General features: G+C 36.7%; 7 non-coding genes across 7 annotated transcripts; 3 read left to right on the top strand and 4 right to left on the bottom strand.

Moving 5' to 3' along the window:
• Positions 1–2,116: 2,116 nt before the first annotated feature.
• On the bottom strand, positions 2,117–2,235 carry LOC125030191. The gene has a single exon (XR_007115378.1). It is a non-coding gene; the product is annotated as a 5S ribosomal RNA (ribosomal RNA).
• A 1,884-nt stretch (positions 2,236–4,119) lies between these two features.
• LOC125030176 lies at positions 4,120–4,236 on the top strand. The gene has a single exon (XR_007115364.1). It is a non-coding gene; the product is annotated as a U5 spliceosomal RNA (small nuclear RNA).
• A 598-nt stretch (positions 4,237–4,834) lies between these two features.
• LOC125030044 lies at positions 4,835–4,997 on the bottom strand. The gene has a single exon (XR_007115246.1). It is a non-coding gene; the product is annotated as a U1 spliceosomal RNA (small nuclear RNA).
• A 6,800-nt stretch (positions 4,998–11,797) lies between these two features.
• LOC125030083 lies at positions 11,798–11,990 on the top strand. The gene has a single exon (XR_007115281.1). It is a non-coding gene; the product is annotated as a U2 spliceosomal RNA (small nuclear RNA).
• Positions 11,991–13,973: 1,983 nt separating this feature from the next.
• LOC125030116 lies at positions 13,974–14,177 on the bottom strand. The gene has a single exon (XR_007115310.1). It is a non-coding gene; the product is annotated as a small nucleolar RNA U3 (small nucleolar RNA).
• Positions 14,178–14,833: 656 nt separating this feature from the next.
• Positions 14,834–14,951, top strand: LOC125030155. Its single transcript, XR_007115344.1, has one exon. It is a non-coding gene; the product is annotated as a U5 spliceosomal RNA (small nuclear RNA).
• Positions 14,952–15,625: 674 nt separating this feature from the next.
• Positions 15,626–15,788, bottom strand: LOC125030057. The gene has a single exon (XR_007115259.1). It is a non-coding gene; the product is annotated as a U1 spliceosomal RNA (small nuclear RNA).
• Between the last annotated feature and the right edge of the window lie 2,588 nt (positions 15,789–18,376).

Below are 18,376 nucleotides of genomic sequence, written 5' to 3'. Positions count from 1 at the left end.
CAATATATGGAACAATAAGAACAACGAAAGGAAGTACAGGAAAACACACGAATATGCCGAAGGCCTTTTCACTTTACTACTTCATCAAGGCATGATGAAAAAGTGAAGTGAAAAGGCCTTCGGCATAATCGTGTGTTTTCCTGTACTTCCCTTCGCTGTTCTACTTGCAATTTGTTCGACATCAATTCCACTCATGCAACAATAACAACCGACCACGATCGGCAGTATAGACAATTCTAACTCAACTGTCACCATTTCCATACATCTGCCGTATGCCTTTTTACTAATTAAGTAATGCATAAGAAATTGAGTAAAATGACATTGTATATGGTTATAAATCTGTGTACACATGCAATGTATCTCTTGCACATTAGGAAGAGCTAAACGGTATAGCTAATCATAAGCAGAAATGCTCATTATTACAGAATCTTAAACCTTGAATGCTTTCATATAATGTTTTGGTGGTATTATAAGTATTATTGTTTTTTTTTTTTTATCTGTATTATTAGGATTATCACTAGTATTATTATATCCATCATTATTCTTTTTATTATAAGATCATTGCTGTCATTAATATTATCATCACTGTTAATATAGTGGTAATCATGATACTACTGCAATGATGAATCTAAATCATGATTTGGTTATATCAATGACACTGGTGATATTATGGATGATAACTTAACTCATTCGCCCCATGTGGCAAGAATACATGCCATGCCCACTGTATTACACGTTTATTTATTGTATTTACAAATAGATGGCTCTACAAGTTATTTATTAACAAATAGCCACTTATCAGAACTACCTATTTCACCTGTTTATCCTTTTCCTTCACTTCAGGAAAGGGTCTTTTGTATCATTTCATTGTCTAAAATATTTTATTGACAATTTATTAATCATAACATCAATAACAATAATAACAGTATCGATAGCAATGGTATTATTAAGAAAAACACATTTTCCCAGCAATTGGGAAAATCAGGATCGGTAACTAGGGCCTACTGATAGACTCCTTGCCGGCTGAGAACGTGGAGCCATCTGTATGTAACAAAATTCACCAAAAACTACAGGGGACAGAACATAAATCCGGGACAAATGGGTTAAGCAAAAATTAAATAGTAAAAAGGCTGGTGATAATAACTAATTCTTCTTTAATGATAATTAGTATCTTATTAATTATATTCAATTAATAATAGTGATCATGGTATGAAAAAATAATAACCATTGTGAACATGGCCATCTTAATCATTATATCAGTAATTACGATAATAATCATACTGATAATTATGACAAAAATAATTACAAATTGGGAATAGTAGATTATTGTACTTCAAGGTCGTGGACATGTCGCTATCTTGATATGCAGTTTCCTAATAAGCAATTATTTGCTTGGAATATTTCCATATATAATTTTCTATATCTGCTTTATCTAGCGCAGAAGCTGGACCAAATGTTGTGTTGTATGCTTGTGATTATGCTTGTTAACCTTATTTATAATTTATTGATTTCTACAGCTGTCTACCGAAAAAGTGGCGTCTGGTGTTCCCAGACGGTCACGCATCCGAATATTTAGTATCGTTAGCGGTTGAATTAGCAGCCTGTATATTTACGGTAAGAACACACATAGACGGCACTGATTTTTTAAAGTGTTTTTTTTTTTTTTTTTTTTTTTTTTTTTGTCACTGGAAGGCTACAAGGAATGGTACAGTACCAAAGCTTCAAAACTGATGACAAATATACTAAGAAAACTTAATCGTGAGTTTTATGTTAGATTGATATCTTTATTGCAATCATTTTATTATTGTTCTTTTATAGGTATCATTACTAACACGATTGTTAATAACATAACTAATATAATTCTACTGGTTCAATTATTTTTTCTTTCAAAAACTACTGCAACATCTGTTTAGCACCAGAAATTTAGTGAATTGTTTGGAGTGCAGAATTGCATATTTGCTTTCTGTCTATCCTTCTCCCTCTTTCCGACGACGAGGAATTTTACTGTGTCCTATAGACTGAAGCATAATTTCAATTGATTTCTTTACACAAATATAGTAAGAGCAACTATAAATTATATGAAAGTCCAAAAACACCCTAACCATATATAATAAAATGCCAACAGCATCTAGTGTTCCCAGGCGGTCACCCATCCAAGTACTGACCAGACCCAATGTTGCTTAACTTCGCTGATCGGACGAGAAGCGGTGCTTTCAACGTGGTATGATCGTTGGCATAAATTCCACCGACATTAAATATCGTATCACTGAGATGTTCCACATTATATGCATCAACCTTAATTATTATGACATTCTAGTCATATTATTGAGATCCTCCACAGTATATACATCCATCACAACTAACCAGTATCAGGATAAGCAATGCTAAATCAACGTAACCACTTTTATGCACCTGCCTTAAACCTTTTACCAATTTTTGAACTGTGCAACTCTGTAAAGAATGTAGGGTGCACAAGTAATGTCTAAGAAACTGAGTAAAATGATACTGTACACGGTTATAAATCTGCACATTGTCGCCACTGTTACAATGTTGTTACAATATTGCTGTTTGTTATTGGTATTATCAGTTTCATTATTGCTTGTATTTCCATTATTATCTCCATTATTTTTATTTGTAGTAGCATGGGATTGATAAAAGCGATACCGATACATTGATACTTTGTTAATGCGATAACGATAACAACACATTCTCCGCCTATACATAATCGTGAAACCTTATGGAAGGAAATTCCTTCTGACATGTAAATATCTGATTTGGGTGATTTGATGTACTGCAGCAGAAGAGTGTTTTTCGCACCTGTGTATCATGCATGTTTATTTTCATGTAATACAGATTACCAAATAATTTCATCATCAAAATATTACTGATGACTTGCATTACAGTAATAACAATTACACTTACAACTGGTTGGTGCGCTCATAGTGCTCAGGGTATTAATCAGAAGTATTAAAAAGCAGATCCTTCATGACCACTGACAAGAGGTCCCGCGCCTCTTTCACACGTCTTCAGTGCCACTATCAACAGAGTGAGAGAGAGAAAAGACACAGATAGATAGAGAAAGAGGGAGGGAGAGAGGCAGACAGACAGAGAGAAATACAAAGAAAGGGGAGAGAGAATTCTCGTTCAAGAAAGTATCGCATGCACCTGGAACAAATAAACGTGGTGGAATGGGTAACGTAACACTTTTATTTCACCACTTTAATAATATGATGGCTTTATGTAGTTCACTATTTTCACTGACAGATCTTTGAGGTTATTACAGAGCGAACGAGAGCAACAGGTTTCTTGCTTACTCTTGTAAATAAGTTTTATAATGAGTAAGGTAGATTTACTAACAGTCCCTTGACTTTCTGCCCTGTTATAAATATGTGTAAATAACAATGAACATGAGTATCAGTAGTAACAAAATATGTAAACAAAATATGGTTATGAATATCACACTAAATATATATTCCAATATTGTAAAAAAGGATTAACATAATTATTTACTACCATCGCCATGGCGTAGAACAATGGAATACTTGTTTTTGAGTCCCTGTGACAACACGAATTATCAATATCTTCGTTTTTCATATGTGATTGATATTCTTTGGTAAAATATATATTTTCCAAACTTTAAATAAAATCCTAGGTAACATATTTGGGGTTAGAATGAAAGAAGCATAATTCATATTTTGCCAACAAAGGACTGGTAAATCTGCACAATATCGTCAGAAATACATGTATTTCTGACGAAGACAAAGTCGAAACCGGTCAAATACATCTCTTGTATTGTGAAGATATTCATTCTTGTTCATATCTTTTATACAAATATATATGTACATTAATATTAATAAATCTATATGTAATATATATATAAATGTATATTTAAACATATATATATATATCAATATGTATATACACATAAAAAAATATATAAATATATGTATCTACATGTATATTTATACACATTTAATATATCATGAATATACAATTCCTATTACATGCGTTGATTTTTATTAAACAAAATAGCAAGATTTCTTTCAATATAAGTTTCTTAGCCTATACTTTCTTATATGCACTCGATCCACTTTTATTGGTACTAAGGTTCCCATTTGTTAGCTCTGGTTTCCCTTCAAAATGGATAAATATTTTGCCTTTTACTAAATACTTCCGTGGAGTGGAACAACTCGATGAGTCTTACTCAATTTCTCTATAGCCCACTTCCCTGGGTTCAAACAAGATATAAGCTTATAATTGAAATACATAGTCTATATTATGAGGAACATAGATTTTCATATCAACTGAGTCTTTCCATCTTGAATTTAGAACTTAAAAATTCAATAATGAAGAAATTTATGCTAAACATAATGAGCTTTCGCACAAAAAAAAAAAAAAAAAAAAAAAAAAACAGTATAGTTGCATTAATATTCTAGCATACACACACCTCATTTACATCTACATTTAGATCAACTGTTCATTATTCCTCATTAAAAGACCGATTCACAGCACCTATAATATTGCCCAATAACCATGCATATTACTTGAATCGTAAAAATGCTTTATTGTTCCCAAAATAAAGACTACCATGATACTGATCTGGATTTTCTTCTGCATTTCGATACTTTTACACGTTTACGATATACATCAATATCCTCGAACGAGTGATTTGTAATATTTGTGTGCTTTCGGAATAACATATCAGTGTTATCATTAGGCACTTTTCTTCCAGTGGGCTGCTTTGACAAACTAAGCTAACGAAGAAGCAAGCAGAGAAGAGCTTCATAAGTCGACAGGTGGCTAAGGATAATTTTTTGGTAAAACCAATATTGTAAGGGGGATAGCGCGAACGCAGTCCCCCGCTACCAAAAATTGCACACTCGAGTTAACCACATTTGGGTTAATCGCAGGGGTCAGCACCACCGGAGTGCAATGGTGAGCCTCGCCCTGGGAAAACCGCCTTCGTGATCACGGTATCTCCTGTGCCAGGTAAGTATGCTCTCCGAAGCCACGCATCGACCCACGCCCGCCTATACTGAGAAGTCTACGCGCACTACAATATTGTATACAAATATCACAGTTTGATTTTTTTTTATTTTTTTTTGTTGGATTTCTTGGCTATCAACCAGCGGCACATGGCCAAGGTTATTAAGCCAATGGATCCTATTTATTCTATCAATCTATATAAGGTCATAAAGTTTTGTCTCCCTTAGAAAAGCAATTACTTTAGTTATTATTTTTTCATTATCGGATAATAGATTTGATGTTGCGAATGGTATATTGTTTATTCTGCAGTAATTTTTTATGGTTTGTCTGTTATTATTGAATTTATGGCAGGTTATGAGGATATGGGCTATTGTAAGATGGCTTGTGCAATGGGGGCATTGTGGAGGGAATCTTTTTTCGATGTATGGTGTGAGGTGGGTGAGTCTTGTGGCGTTTGTTCTTAGGCGTGCCAACACCACCTCTTCTCTTCTTTCTCTTCTGTGGGAGGTGTCCCACGGCTCTATTGTGTTCTTGATTTTGTTTGTGAGTTGGAGGTTGGTCCACTCACTTTGCCACAGGAGATGTATTTTTGCTTTTATAAGAGACACAAAACACCTGAGATCTGTACGAATTATGGTAATGTCCAAATCGTCAGTTGACCCGGCTAATTTGTCAGCCTGTTCATTGCCATGGATACCAGAGTGGCCTGGTACCCATATTAGCTTGATTGATTTATTGGCACCGTGTAACTTACGAATGATATTACCCAGCAATTCATTTTTAGTGGTTTCTAAGGATTTAATAGCTTTAAGTGAACTTAATGAATCGGAGAAAATAACTATTCTATCGTGGGTCGTCGATAGAGCAAAATCAATAGCTTTGTCAATGGCAAAAAGTTCAGCAAGAAAAATCGATGTATGATTCGGCAGTCTAAACTTTAGTTCACATTCAGTCGACCATACACCCGCACCCACACCCTCATTTGTCTTGGAGCCGTGTGTATATATCAAAAAAGGATAAATGCTTAATAAGGATCTCTCTAAACCGCTGGCGTACCTCACCCTCCGGCGCCATGGCCTTAGCTGATGGAAGCCAAGCTTCCATGATGGAAAAATTGGGTGTTTCCCATGGCGCTATGTTTGACTGAACCAGGGTATCAATAGTAGAGAGATCTATACCGACTTTCTCGACGAGGTCGTGGAGTCTTGTGGCAAAGGGCCTAATGCCTCCATTGCCATTGGGATGGCTCGGGTATCGAGCCACCTTAGCGGCATAGGTCAGGGCTAATTGGCCGCGTCTGAGTCGGAGGGGAGGTACTCCTGACTCCACCTCAAGACGCTCGATCCGAGTGCACTTCAGGGCTCCAAGACACACACGTAAACAGGCATTCTGCACAGCATCCAATCCTTTCAAACTTGTTTTCGATGCCGAATCATACACGATTGACCCATAATCTACTTTAGACCTAACCAGGGCTTTATATATCATTAGCAAAGACTTCCTATCAGCTCCCCATTTATTACCAGCAATGCACTTTAATAAATTTAGTGCTCTTTGACATTTATTCTTTAACTGACCAATGTGGTCTTTCCAATTAAGTCTACAATCAAAGAGTAGACCAAGAAATCTAGCAGAATTTTGAATGGGTATTGGGTGGTTATCTAAAGTTAGTCTGATATTTGGTATCTTTCTATGTGAAAAAATTACCCCAATACTCTTTCTAATGGAAAACTTAAAACCCCACTGGAGGCCCCAGTTATGAATCATATCCAATGCGAGTTGGATACGATTTGCCGAGAACTCTGCATTGTTGCTGGAATGCCACAATGCACAATCATCGGCGTACAGTGAGTATTTAAGATTTCGAGGGGGAGCTGGTAGGATGTCATTAATCATACATAGAAATAATGTTGGCGACAAGACACTTCCTTGTGGGACCCCGTTTGCCTGGACAAAAATGTCCGAAAAAGTGACATTGTCGGCAAAAAGTTTGACAGAGAACGTTTTGTCAGAAATGAAATTTTGAATAAAACAAGGCAAGTTTCCACGTAATCCGAAAGCATAAAGTTTTCTGAGTAGGCCATATCGCCATGTCATGTCGTAGGCTTTTTCTATATCTAAAAATACTGAAATCAAAAAATCTTTTTTGGCAATTGCCTCTTGAATATGACTGTCCAGCTTTACTAGTTGATCGAGAGTTTGGCGTCCCTTTCCTAAGCCGCACTGCTCGTCAACTAGTAAATTACTGCTATTTAAAAAATGCAATAGCCTACTATTAACAATTCGTTCCATGACCTTGCATAAGCAACTTGTCAACGCAATTGGTCGGTAGGAGATGGCAGTTCTGGGATTACCCCCTCCTTTCAATACAGGAATGATGTGGGCGAAGTGCCATGAGTTTGGAAAAGTGTGGCTTTTCCAAATTTCATTGTACACTTCTAGCAACTTAATCATGTCATCATGATTAAGATGCTTCATCATCTCATATCGAATCTCATCGGGGCCCGGGGATGTTCCTCTACAGGCTTCTAGGGCTCGGACAAGCTCATTCATTGTTAGGTCTTTATTATAATCAAAGTCATCTCCTGTGGCAAAGTGAATAGGCTGCAGCTCAGCGGCTTCCTTGGTGGGCAGGAAAGCAGGATGGTAGTTTGCTGAGCTGCTTGTATAAGAGAACTGCCTGGCGAGTACATTAGCAATGTCTTTTGGTGAATCGAAATTTGTTCCCTCGTGGATGATGTTTTTAATTTTGCAGGATGTTTTGTTTTTATTAATTTTTTTGACAGTGGACCAAACCTCTGATATTTTTGTATTACTATTGATTGTAGAGACAAAGCTACGCCAGGAGTCTCTTTTAGCTTGTCTAATTACTCTACGAGCCCTAGCTCTTGCTAGTTTGTAGTTGCAAAAGTTCTCATTATTGATGTTATTTTTGAAAAGCCTGTAGGCCTTATTGCGTCGGCACAGCGCCCTGCGGCAATCTGGTGTCCACCATGGAACTCTATGCTTAACGCTATCTGTCGAAGTTTTAGGAATGGATAGCAAAGCTGCTTCTAAAATCGAATTCTGAATATTGTTTACTTTATCATCAATGGTTTCTCCAACAAGTTCGAGCTTGACGCTCCTTGTGAAGGCGACCCAGTCTGCTCTTTTTACGTTAAATTTAGGCGCTGAAGGCGTTCTTGCTGTGTCGCATGAATATTTAATCAAAATAGGAAGATGATCGCTTCCCAACGAGTCGTCAATGGTGTGCCACAGGCACTTGGCTGCTACTGATGATGAGACCAGTGATAAGTCTATAAAGCTCAAATTCCCGGTATTATCGTCTACCCGTGTTGGGCTACCATCGTTCAGAAGGACTAAATCAGAGTCGTTAATCAGCTTAACTACTTGCTCACCTCTATCATCCGCCCGCAGGGAACCCCATAATGTATGATGAGCATTAAAATCACCTAAAATTACTTTATTTTGTGGCAGACTATCCTGAAGAGCAAAGAGCTCATCATAAATTACCACTTTATCAGGGGGACAATAAACCGAACATGTAGCCAGATACGTGTTATTGATTTTTACTTTGCATGCGACAACCTCCAAAGTAGAATCAATAAATACTTCTGTAAAAGGGAGGCTTTGGTGGATGTACATGGCGACTCCGCCTCCACCCCTACCCTCACGATCCTTCCGACACAAATGGTAGTTTCTGAGTGATACGACCTCGTCGCAGACGAGGTTGTTTAAGTGTGTTTCTTGTAAGACTATAATATCGGGAGCATAGGACGAGGCTAATAATCTGAGGTCGTTTACTTTAGATCTAATACTTCGACAGTTCCATTGTATAATGGTTAACGCGATGATTACGTTTTATGGGGGTTTGGAAGTGCCTTGTCCGCCAGTTTTAATTTTCTTTTTCTGGGAGGGAGGTTCGTCCTCCTCTCCCTCGCTACCCAGGGGCCTTCCATGGGTATTTTTGGAGACAGTAGCCTCCATGTCCTGCGTCTCGCTGCCAGGGAGACGCCCGGTGGAGGATGATCTACTTCGAGAAGCAGACCAAACACCAGACGAAGTCCTAGCAGGAGCCGCCTGGACGAGAAGGTGCGATCCAGACTGTGTTTTGGTATCATCCTCCTTATGATGCTGCTGCTTTTGCTGGGTTGATTCAGCAATTTGTTGAATTGTATCTTTCAATTCTTTGATTTGACTCATTAATTCCTTGACCGTTTCCTTTAATTCAGCAATTTCTTTATCCTTAGCTGCAAGTTCCTGACTGATGCCGTTTGCACTGGAAGTGTTGTTAGTTGCTGCTGAGGCGTAGGAAGTATTGGGTTTGCTGGTCAAACCTTCAACTTTCCTCTTGGCTTCACGGTAACTAACATCATGTCCTCTCATGTATGCTAATATTTCAGTCTCCTTCTTCAAGCTGCTGCACTCGGCAGAGCCAGATTGATGGGGACCTCCACAGTTAGCACACTTGAGCGAAGTCTCAGTACATACAGCAGTGTCATGATCTCCAGTACATTTACCACAAGTAAATTTATTGGTATCCTTATCATTGCATCGTAATGAGGTGTGTCCAAATTTTTGGCATCTATTACAGCGCATAGGTTTTTGAATGTAAGGTCGCACTTGGACACGTTCATATCCAACCGTGACATACTCAGGAATTTTACTTGAAGCAAAGGTCAAAAAGCACAATCCGGTTTTTGTTCGCACATTCCCGTCTTTCTTGGTCATGCAGTTCACGTCCACTACGCTTTGGTCCTTCATATTTTCCAGAATTTCACTCTCCTCCATTGTCCTCAAATCCCTGCTAAAGATTACTCCCTTGCAGGTATTGGGGCCAATGGGGATAGTTACGTTGACCTTCAAATCATGAATTTGCGTCAGTTTAAGCAAGTCCTTAATCTGGGAGTTGAATTGCACTTTTACAAGGAGGCTACCATCTCGCAATTTCTTGACAAAATCAAAATCGCCGTCCACTTGACCATCAAGGACCTTCTTGATGATGAAGGGGCTCACATTCAAAAGCGATTGATTTTCATTCACGCATTTGACAGTCAGATACCTTGCATTCTGTGGAGGGATGGAAAAGAATCGTCGTTCACGTTTGTCAGCAGTAGGGGTTCCGTTGTTCAAGGTCGCATTAGTCTTAGAGGAGTCATGGGTCGTCCCCCCTCCTTGAGGAGGAGGAGGGTTAGCCGAGGAATCGCACATGCTGGGTATCGGACCGAGTCCGACCCCTGGGCCCGTGCCCGTTGTCCTGAAGGGACCAGTTAACCCTTAACTATCGTTGAACAACCTAACAGCAATAGCTAAGAGAAGAGTGTGGCAGTTTCCGTCCTCTACCCCCCCAGTGGAAGCCTGGTTGCGTTCTCCAGTACCACAGAGGGATCGAGTTATGTGGAAGACACCTCCTTACCGCCGAACTTGCCTAGTGCGAAGGGCGGTAATTCGATGCCCACCCCCCAAGCGAATACGGGAGCCCACAAGGGTACTCCGGTAGGCTCAGGGAAGTCACATGAAGAGAGGAAGAGAATTTAGAATAAAGAAAAAGTGCGCCCAAAGGACGCCCCAGACTACTGGGCCTCCCTACCCAGGGGTCAAAGCCCGTAAGGGCTGCCCTGGTGTAGAAGAGAGCTGCGGGTCTGAGGTGGGGTGCTGACTACGCCTACTGTAGTCTCGTGTGACCTGCAAAATCAATGCACTGAAGGTGCAGGCAAAGCACAAAATGCTGAAAAAATCAGATTTACTCTACGTAAATTACGTTAAAAAACTCAGAAGCAATAGCGCCGAGCGAGACGAGAGGCCCCGGACACCAGGGTAGCTCCTGTGGCACAAGGCTTGGGTCTATTGCTGCTGCGTCTGAAAAGAGAGAGGTCCGAGCTGGTCAAAGTCTCGTACACGAGTGGCGCGTTTGATTTTAGTTTTCCGAAAAAACTCCTAGTGAATGAAACACATTTCAAAACAGTGTTTAGAAACAAAACGTTCATTTACAAGGCATTGAATGTAAATTACCCATTACATATCGTAGAGTGAATGTTTTTTTTTTTTTTTTTTGTGGCATTAATTTTATCATTCTATATGACATACGTATAGCCATGTACGCGCACTCACACTCATACACACACATATCCATCGAATCCATCCACACATGCATAAATACAGATGGATATACATGTTCGCATAAATGCAATATTGAGATGAATATACATATTTGCATATATATAATATATGATTTTAATGCTCATTTAGGTATGCACTAGATCTCCATTATATTACGCTAGGCTAATATCATATGGGAAGTATAATCAAATTTAGTAAATTGTATTTATGGCAGGTTTAAAGATTTTTTACCAATAGAAAACGTACAAGTCGTTTTTACGGGTATACTTGCGTAAACATTATGTGGTCGTTTACTTTTATGAAAAAATAAATATGTACACACATACATGATATATATATATATATATATATTTACACAGTATGTTTACGAACGTGAGTGTCTATAAGTGCGGCCGTGCATATGTATGCGGACATGTGAGGTGCGCTTATTAGTGTGGGCGTGCGGCAGTTGGTTAAAAAGCTAAAAGTTTTTGCCCACATGTACTTTCTTTAGAGTCCGATGAAGTTATCCAACGTTGAAAATCCTAGCAACAGTTTTTTTCGAATTTTCATATAGGAAACATTCTCATATGGCAATCAAGATTTAAATAATTTCCAACGTCATGTCGTTTACGCCCTGCTATCTATAAAGAACTTCACTAGCAAGTCCACAGAAACATTTTCTAGGACACACTTTCAACTTTCTTTCAGTATCGCTTCTCGGCCTTTTGGCTAAGATCAAAGTGTAGTATCTGTTCTTATCAGCTTAATATCTGATACGATCCCCATGTGGGATCTACGATATTAAACTGATTTTTGGAAAATGGCGAAGTGCTAGGGGCTTGCTCCACCTTTGCCGCGGATCGGCCCGGTATTGCAGTACCTCCGGGATTGGTCCACTCCCTCCGGGGAGGATATCATTCCAACAAATTAAAATTATTAAAATTTGCAGGACACCAAAGTCCACTCTGTAAACAGGAGTCGGTGGCGCTTTCCTACAACGTTGTCGAGAATCGGCCAGGTAATACAGTACCTTCAAACCTGTTCCATTCCCACCGAGGATTTTAATCAAAACCTTGTATAAACTTTTCGGATAACATTATATGTCGGTCGCGTGATTTCTGTTAAAAAATAACGGAAAAATGTCACACCGATTTCTAGTGGTTTACTACACCTAATAAAATAAAAAATAAAAATACACTCCATGACAGACTCAAACATTACGCGGATAATCCACAGAATCAAACCATTAGACCACTAAACAGAATTGATTAGTTTGATATGCTATACTTGTCACATCATGTTCAGCGAGTTAAGCTTAACATTGAATATTTGACAAATTTACGATTTCATACCACTTTGCCTGGATTTCCAGGTGATTACTATTCTGTACTAAGACGAAATTTCTCTTAATGTTCTACTAATCAATTTACACATTTTTATCCTCTACTGTAAGGATGCTTGGTAATACATAATTACGATTCGTGTCCGATGTTAAGCACGATTTCAGGTTCATTCATACCTTTACAATATTCCTGCTACCAAGTCTCATATTTACATGAAGTAAAACAGGGGGTACAGAACTCAAGAATAGTAATAGTAATAAAGGGTCCTTCCGGGGGTACAGAACTCAAGAATAGTAATAGTAATAAAGGGTCCTTCCGTCACCTGGACTTCCTGTATAAAATTAAATTCCAGCATTTATTTTGTCCAGGTCCGGAAAATCTTGAAAAATGAATTTTCAAAAGGAAATCTTGGAAAAGTCATGGAAATTTATATTGACTGACTCATTTTAGGAAAAGCGTCTGTGTCATGATATAAAATGAAAAGAATCATTTTCATGTTACACCCTTGGTTCCAGAGATTTGATTACTTTGTTTTGTCACACACCCGTGGACCATTATATTCACTCTTGCTCTAGTTGTATTCTCTATTTCGATAGTTTAGTGCTTAAAGACCAGTACTAATAGGAATTTGTATTGTATACATCTTAAAAACTTGTGTGTCATATTGTGTTCAAAATACATCCTTGAAAAATGGTTTTGGGCATGGAAAATTCCTGAAAAACTTCTTGAATTTCAGATTCAAATAGGGGAATGGACCTTGTAATAAGACAAACAGTGGTAGAGGCAGCATTACTGACAATAATGACATCAAAGTAGCCCAAGCACAATTACGATATGTAATAGTGCTGCTTGTGTAGTAGTATTAATAAATAAAAAGTTATTTATTAATGGAAATTTGGTTTAAACGTTTGAAGTCACGAAAATAGTTATATTAATTATAAGCAATCAAACTTCACGTTTTATGATAAGTAATAGTGCTGCTTGTCTGGTGAGCGTACATTTAAGAAAAATAAGTTATTATTGGAAATTTGGTTTGAACACTGTTGCTCTAGTTATACTCTCTATTTTGATAGTTTAGTGCTTAAAGACAAGTACTAGTAGGAATTTGTGGCAGAGTATTGTATACCTCATATTTTGTTCAAAATACATCCTTGAAAAATAGTTTTAGGCCTGGAAAAATCCAGCAAGACTACTGAAAAACTTCTTGAAATTCAAAGTCAACTAGGGGGAAGGACCTTGTAATGATAGTGGCAGCATTACTGATAATGACATCAAAGTAGACAAGCACAATTATGATGTGTGTAGTGCTGCTTGTCTAGTAAAAAGTTATTTATTATTTGAATTTGGTTTAAACATTTGAAACCACAAATATAGTTACATTAATTATAAGCAGTCAAACTTCACTTCAGTTACAGGTACTCAGTTTTCGGATTTTGAAAGCCAAGAAGCGGTAAGTTTTCATCCTCTCAGATACTTCTTTTTTTTTTCTCCTTATCAGGAGTTTTCAAAAGTTCAAGAATACTTCTTGTGGATTGATATTCAACCACTCAGCCTGTGTCATCCTCCTCTGAACATCGGTAAACCGAGTCAGAACGGTCATCAAATCTCTCAAGTAAAACACTTGAGAGCAGCTTCCCGCTCAGAGGATTACACTAACAGTCCTCATCGTGGTTGAATATATTCCGAGAATCTCGGCGAGAAACCCGGCAATCGCACTATAGAAGTGATCCTATAAAGTATGATCATACTTTCACATTATAAATTCACTCTTAGACTACATTTTACTGATGACTTTGTTCTCCTACAACGGATTTTCCTGTGTTCATATGTTGGTATATGTATGGTGCAATATGTGCACGTAGTTTGCTCATTTTATAGTATCTGCCTACTCTACACCTATATTATATCTAAATAATATATATCTAAACATAAGATATATACTATACAGTTTAAAACTAGACTTTTATACATATCAAATAACGTGGAACAGGGTCTAAACTAAACTATATGAACAATAAATGTATATTTCTTCAGAACCTATTCCAATGCATCTCCAATAAAATTCAAGGTGCACATATCTAGGTACTCTAAGATAGTATGATACGGGAATCAAAAGGTTCATGTATCTTTAAACCATCATCTCGGTGGTTAATTATTTAAAAGAACTACATTCCTCTTCATATGCGAGCTTTCAATTTTAATTGTTAAATTCAATCACGTTCAAACTACCTGGCATATATACTTGGTTAATGCAAATATAACCACACACTTTTGTGAGTGCTAATCCTTGTTAGATAAAATAACAATAATGTTTATTTCAAGATGTCTTTCTTGCCCTTATACTCATCGCTCTACGAGTCCTCGGTTTACCGTTGTTGGCCAATTCGCTTACCTTTCTTATGTAACTCTGGTTTCCCTTCAAAACGCATAAATCTTTCGCCTTTTACTAAAGATTTCCGTGGAGGGGAACAACTCAATGAGTCTTACTCAATTTTTTATATAGCCCACTTCGGTGGGTTCATAATCAACATAAGCACAGAAAATAAGTGACCTGAACTAACCTGACAATAAAAAGTCTGGACATTTATACTACTCTTGAGTTAGACCACATAAGCGTCAACCCACTTTCATCCTCAGCTAAAACATTAATTTTCCATTTATATTAGTTGTACAGCTACACAGAAAACTATCGTTAGAAAATTAGGCAAAACATTCTGACATACACAACGAAACTTTTTGAAAATTAGTTGTTAACAGTAGAAAACTGTTGCTACCCATGTTTTCCAACTATTCAAGTTTAATATTTTGTGTTCCGACCCACTGCTGCCAAAACATAGTTAAAGCGTCTAAACATAGATGTCATTAACTAACGTACCTATATCAATAAAAAATATATATATATACATTTTTAATTCATTTTTTTTTTTTTTTTTTTTTTTTTTTACCTCCAGTCGTTCAAATATTCGGTAGTTGATTTCAGAATACCTATCAATATTTTCATGCAAAATCAAAAGTAACTTATCTGTATAATTAAGAATAATCGGGCAAGTTTGGGTTAGCTTATCATATGAAGTAACCGAAATATATTAAATAAAAAGCTATAAAGTGCTGCTACGTTATCCAAGAATATTCAACTCGGTAACGATTTAAATGTGGGTCTACCGTCCAAGACTTGTGTGTAACGAGTTATAATGAGGGGGATAGCGCGAACGCAGTCCCCCGCTACCAAAAATTGCACACTCGAGTTAACCACATTTGGGTTAATCGCAGGGGTCAGCGCCACCGGAGTGCAATGGTGAGCCTCACCCTGGGAAAACCGCCTTCGTGATCACGGTATCTCCTGTGCCAGGTAAGTATGCTTTTCTTTGCCGACCACCGACCCACGATCGCTCACACTGACAAGTCCCCGCGCATTGAAATATTTCTTATACAAATATCCAGTCACACTTAACTTTTGCTAAGTCATTCCGAGTGAACGACACTGAGGATAATATTTCGAAATCATATATGGGGGAAATCGCATGCAATTTTAAAGTGGAAGCTCTCTGTGGCAAATATTCATCCCAAAAATTAAAGTTTATTCGAGCTATGTTTTGTCGAACTCCGACTTAAGGAAAAAATCAGGGGCATTCCATATGCACAGGATACATATGAAAAGTATTTGCATATTTGCATTTATACGTATATATGTATACAAAAATCTGTAGATTTATACAATTATACATAAACATTTTTGTGTATATGTATATATATGCATGTGTGTATATATATATATATGATTTACAAATATATAGAAGTCTATATATGGATATGCATATGTCTGTATATACATATATGTATATATATATGTCCATATGTATATTTAGTTATTCACAGATACATAAAAATATGTAAAAATATACATACAAAGTATATAGGTATATATATACATAAACACATATATTTATATCTACCTAGATATATATAGTCATACATGTATGTTTATAGATATATATATGCATACTATATATATATATATATATATATATATATATGTGTGTGTGTGTGTACATATATGTACATATATGTATATACATATGCGTATATACATAAATATATATTATATATATAAATATATATATGTATACATATATATGTACACACATAAATATATGTAAATGTGTAACAATATATATACAATATATACATACAATATACAATATATAACAAATATAATGTATATACATACATGCACATTATATATATATAATGTACATATATGTGTGTATGTGCATATTTATGTTATATATATATATATACACTTTATACACATAATATATATATTATATACATATAATATATATACATATACATAGACACATATAAACATATGCATATGTGGATATATATTATGTACACGTGCACACATACGCACATAAAAACACAAATATGTATACTTGTGTGTATATATATATAAATATACACACACATACAAATATTTATCTATATATACATATACATATTTATACTGTTGATATGGTAGAATAACTCATCTTCCCTGCATGCATTAAGCAAGTTTGACTGGTCAATGCATATATGACTGCTGCACTTTACTCTATGTATTGCGGTTCCATGTGGCATATATCTTGCATAACAATCTAACATGTTGAATCTGTCAAAAATCTTTTCTACATATTTGGTTTGATTCACCTTGATGTAATTTTTACCTGTAACATATGACATTCCAAGAAACAAGTTTAGTTTACCTAAATTTGTTATTCTAGATTTCTTATAATTGTTCATCAGGGACATGTTACTGCTGGCAATAATTAAGCCATCCACCCATAAGAGCACAACATTATCACTGTACCTTTCATGCTTTAGATACAGACAATGATAACTCTGTGATTGCCACTTTGTTTCAGACCACAATGTGACTTTTACAGTTTACAGTACAAAACATTTCCATCACTATTTTTTTCTCAAAACATTCAGGTTATTCTACATAAATTTCATGATCTATATCAGTATTCAAATAAGCTGTTTTAACATCCATTTGGTGTATTACCATATTTATAGGTACAGCCACATCCAATAAAGCTGTTGGTGCAAAAATCTCTCTGTAGTCAGCATCTTTTACCTGTGAATATCCTTTGGCAACATACCTTACTTTGTATATTTCTTTGATGTTTGGTCCAGGTTTCACTGGACCCATCTTCCTACTGCTGTATGTGACTCAGGCAGTGTGGTAATGTCATAGGTGTTATTGTCCTGAAGTAAACAAGATTTCCTCGTCCATTGCTTTCTTCCATTGCAGTCCCTCTGGAGATGCAATACCCTCTTGGTAGGTGACTAGTACTGGGATACATGACACTCAGTAGCAATGACGTATAAAGCCATTATGTGTCAAACTGGAGATGCTGTCGTCCAGTTCATCAGTAATGTAGTCCTTTAATCATGAAGGTTTCTGTCTTTCTTCAGTTGAATATCTTCTTTCTTCAATTAGGTTATCTGGTGGCTCACCTTGGTTTCCTTGAAGTGATTTTTGCTGAAGTCTAGTCTCCACCAAGATGTCATCTTCATCTGAGGTTTACTCATCATTCAATGGTTCAGCTATATTGGTTAAGTTTTCCATATACTTTACATATCATATTTTCTTTACTGTTTGAGATTCTGCAAAGTAAACAAGTAGGCTGGGCTCTGGTCATAATGTCCCACAATTAATTATTCCTTCCTTACTCTTGGGATCAAGTTTCTTCTTCTCTTGTTCATATGCAGACTTCTTACTCCCAAAATATTCATTTTGCTGATGTTTGGCCGTCTTCCAGTATGCATTGCTGCTGGAGTCTTCTGAGTAACAAGCAGCTTTCACAGCATAACCACATATATCTTTGGGTAATTTGGACTCAGTCAGTAAACATTGAGCCATGTCAAAAATTTATGTGTATGATCTCTCAAATGTTCCA

This window comes from Penaeus chinensis, chromosome 10 (genome assembly GCF_019202785.1).
Source record: "Penaeus chinensis breed Huanghai No. 1 chromosome 10, ASM1920278v2, whole genome shotgun sequence".
In the NCBI taxonomy this organism is placed as follows: domain Eukaryota; kingdom Metazoa; phylum Arthropoda; class Malacostraca; order Decapoda; family Penaeidae; genus Penaeus; species Penaeus chinensis.
The sequence above is the reverse complement of the archived record's forward strand: the minus strand, read 5'-3'. Positions and strand labels throughout refer to the sequence as shown.